The following is a 3,649-nucleotide window of genomic DNA, read 5'->3' on the forward strand; positions in this document are numbered from 1 at the left end:
ACACATGTATAGCTAGGTTGAGATTTTTGGTATTTGGTTAAGGGAGAAATTGTGGTCCTGTTAACTGTGTGGATTCATTGTGCTATTGTGATACATATACTTTTCCAGATTTTCTGCTGTGAACTAATAAGGACAGCCATTGTTTACAGGAGTTTTCCCGGTTTGGAAAAGGGATGAATCCTGTTTAGAGGATTCACCGTGCTCAATATTAGGCCGGCGGTGAACGTGGGTAGAGCAAAGTTCAGGAGCATCTCCGTGGCTGTGGGAAGGTGACCAATGGGTGGTTGTTTTTCTCCACTCCACTGGTCTGGTGCATTAGGTAAAGTTAGCAGGGAACTCTCCTTGTGATTTTTGGTTTCTCTAAGTGCTGGTTTGTACAAAGAAACTGGGGAAATGTATTGTATTGTGGTGTTTGCTTAATTTATACCTTAAATCAGGATTTTGATGATGGCTTCATTGGATGAGTTCGTTCACACTCCTTCTGATCACCTTCTCAGTCAGGACACTAAAGATCAGCTTTTGAAAATAGCTGAACATTATGATATTGAAGTGGGTGATAAACAGTTGAAAGAAAATATTAAAGCCATTGTTAAAGCAAACTTGGTGGAGTCTGGAGTCCTTAAAAGGGAGGAGTTTCAGCCCAAGGGGATCAATGCAGCATTAAGTTAATGCTAATTAACAACGGAAAGAGTTGTTAACTTTGCAACTGGAACATGAGAAAGTTGAAAATTGGAACTTGAAAAAATTAAATTCAAACAGAACAGACCAAACTAGAGCTGGAACAGTATAAGCTGAGTCTGATTAAAGAGGGAAAACTTAATGACAGTTCAGGCAGGGACAGTGTGGGGTTTTGTGATTCTTTTTCTGGATGTGATCTCAGTTAAGGTTGGTGTCAAATTTCAATGAGAAGGATCCTGATACGTTCTTTTCCTTGTTTGAGCAGGTTGTGGAAACTTGTGCATGGACAGACACTGAACGTACCTTGTTGCTCCAATGTGTATTTACTGGGAAAGCACAAGAAGCATATTCTGCTTTCAGTCCAGCAGAGAGTAAAATCTATGTTAAGGTGAAAGCGACTGTGCTAAAAGCCTATGAGTTGGTACCCGAAGCCTATCAGCCACGTTTCAGGTGTTTGAGAAAGAGGGAGCACCAGACTCATGCGGAGTTTGTGAGAGAGATGGTTCTCCAGTTTATCGTTGGCGTTCAGCATCAGAAGTGAATACTTTTCAGCAATTTTGTGATTTAGTCGTGCTTGAACAATTACAAAACTGTGAGAGTATTGTCCCAGAGAGTATTGCTACGTATTTAAATCAGCAAAACGTTAAAACACCTCAAGAAGCAGCTGTGCTGGCCGATGAATATTTTCTGACACAAAGAGGTACTTTTTATGATGACAGCCAGAATATTTATCTGTCATGTGCAGGTAAAGATTTTCTGCCACATGGTGAGACAAGTTCATTTAGGTTTGAGCGTAGCTGGAAGAAAGGTGATCCCAGTAAAATTAGCAATTATTGTCAGCGTAAAGGGCAGTGGAAAAATGACTGTCCTGTGCTTAAAGGGAAATCAAAGTTCTTAAGTAGTCCACAGGTGAAACCAGCTGCGCTGGCTGCTTCTGTTGTTTCATCCCAGATGGCATTTCAAACACACAGTCCCTCAGATGATCTTTGTCCTGCAGATGAATCAAAAAGAGATGAAGACTTTTCACCATTTATTTAAGATGGGCAAGTGTCACTGTTCGGGGAGGAAGTGGCAGTCAGAATCCTGAGAGACACTGGGGCAAAGCATAGTTTTATCTGTGAGTCTGTCCTTTCTTTTTCCTCAGAATCAGTTATTTTGTGAAAAATTATGTCCTGGTGCAGAAATGGTGTCCACAAGCGGACAATGGTGTGGGAAAAACACTTGTGCAGATTGTGGTGGCTGCCAAATTTAGAGAGATGGTGATGAAAGCCTCACACGATGATGTAGCAGGACACATGAGGGTTCAAAAAACATGCCATCGGATCTTGCGTCTTTTTTTTTTTTTTGGCCTTGATTGAAAAGGGATGTATCTGCTTTCATCAAGACATTCAATTCAATTCAAATCAGTTTTATTTATATAGCGCCAATAACAACATAAATCGTCTCAAGACGCTTCACAAAAACCAGCCTGAAACCTCCAGAGCAGCCTGAGGGAAAAACTCCCTTTAACAGGAAGAAACCTGGAGCAGAACCAGCTCATATGGAGGAACCATCTGCTGAAGACCAGCCGGGTAGAACCAGAGAAGATAGAGAGAGAAGAACAGGAGAAACAAGATAAACTAACTTCTGTCATAGATACAAACATCAAGCGGAAGGAAACATGTAGGATCTAGGAATATAACACATAGCTGATGATCTGTGAGACTATTAGAGGGAGACACAGTGGTTAGTAATAGAAAATAAATTATAAGAGATAAAATGATAAGGTATTAGAGGACAAAGAGGAGAGGACATGTCCTCAGTGCATCGTCCCCCTGCAGCCTAGGCCTATAGCAGCATCACTAAGGGATGGTTAAGTCCAGCTCTAACTATAAGCTTTGTCTAAAAGGAAAGTCTTAGTCATGACCTTAAATGTATAGACTGTGTCTGCCTCTAGAACCCAAACTGGGATCTGGTTCCACAGGAACTGTAACAGGAATTGTAATTGTAATTGTACATTAATTGATCTATGTGATAACCGTAAAGGTTATATATGGAGGATGTGTCGTGGCGGAAGAGGAGAGAAGCGGGAGACTGCGAAAGCAAACAAAGGACTAAGTGTGGACCTGTAGCAGGACTCAAAAGACATGACTTGTCTAGTTAGCCTTAACCCTAAGAAAAGACATTGGCGAGCGGGTATCATCTACTGTGGATCGTTCCGGCAAGAAAAAGGCAGGGGACCAGGCCTTTTCTGTTGCAGCCCCTCGGCTCTGGAACAGCTTGCCAGAAACTATTAAGAGTTCTGACTCTGCTGAAGCTTTTAAGAAACACCTCAAGACTCATCTTTATTTGTTTTATTCCCTCACCTGGTCACCTTGGGTGTTGGTGTTAATAGTTTTTCATTTGCTGAGACAGTGAAGTTGATCTGAAATTGACATGTTGAATGTGAAGCACTTTGGTGCAAATGCTCTTTGCTTTTTAAGGTGCTATATAAATTAAATAAACTTAAACTTAATAAACTTAATAAAGTGGCTGGTAAGTGTATGTCAGGCTTTCTGGGGCGGCTAATATTACTATGCCCTTTAATTGTGTTTTAATAGGCTTGTTTGCTACTTCTGACGTGCTGGATCTAACGAGGCCAGAGTCTAACTGTACTGCATTTCACTTGATACCATATTCTGGTCAAGTGGAAGAACTGCAAACCCCCAACAGTTTTTTTTTTCTAACTTGAAATCCTTCGTGGATGATGTTAAGGCTCCCATCATGCTCTCTGCAGCGTAAGCCGAGGATCCCTCATCAAGACAGCACTGACTTCCATAATGCTGAAACAGACTGACCACTAGTGGGCAGCCCACTCCCCCTTCACTTTTTACCTTGTGGGTGTTGTCTTTTATCATTTTGATTTTGATTGTGGGTGTATATTACAGTAAATATTGTAAAAATGTTCCAGGAATACTCATGATGTAAAGAAACGGGTGAATGAAGATGAGTG

This window comes from Mugil cephalus, chromosome 4 (genome assembly GCF_022458985.1).
Source record: "Mugil cephalus isolate CIBA_MC_2020 chromosome 4, CIBA_Mcephalus_1.1, whole genome shotgun sequence".
Lineage (NCBI taxonomy): Eukaryota > Metazoa > Chordata > Actinopteri > Mugiliformes > Mugilidae > Mugil > Mugil cephalus.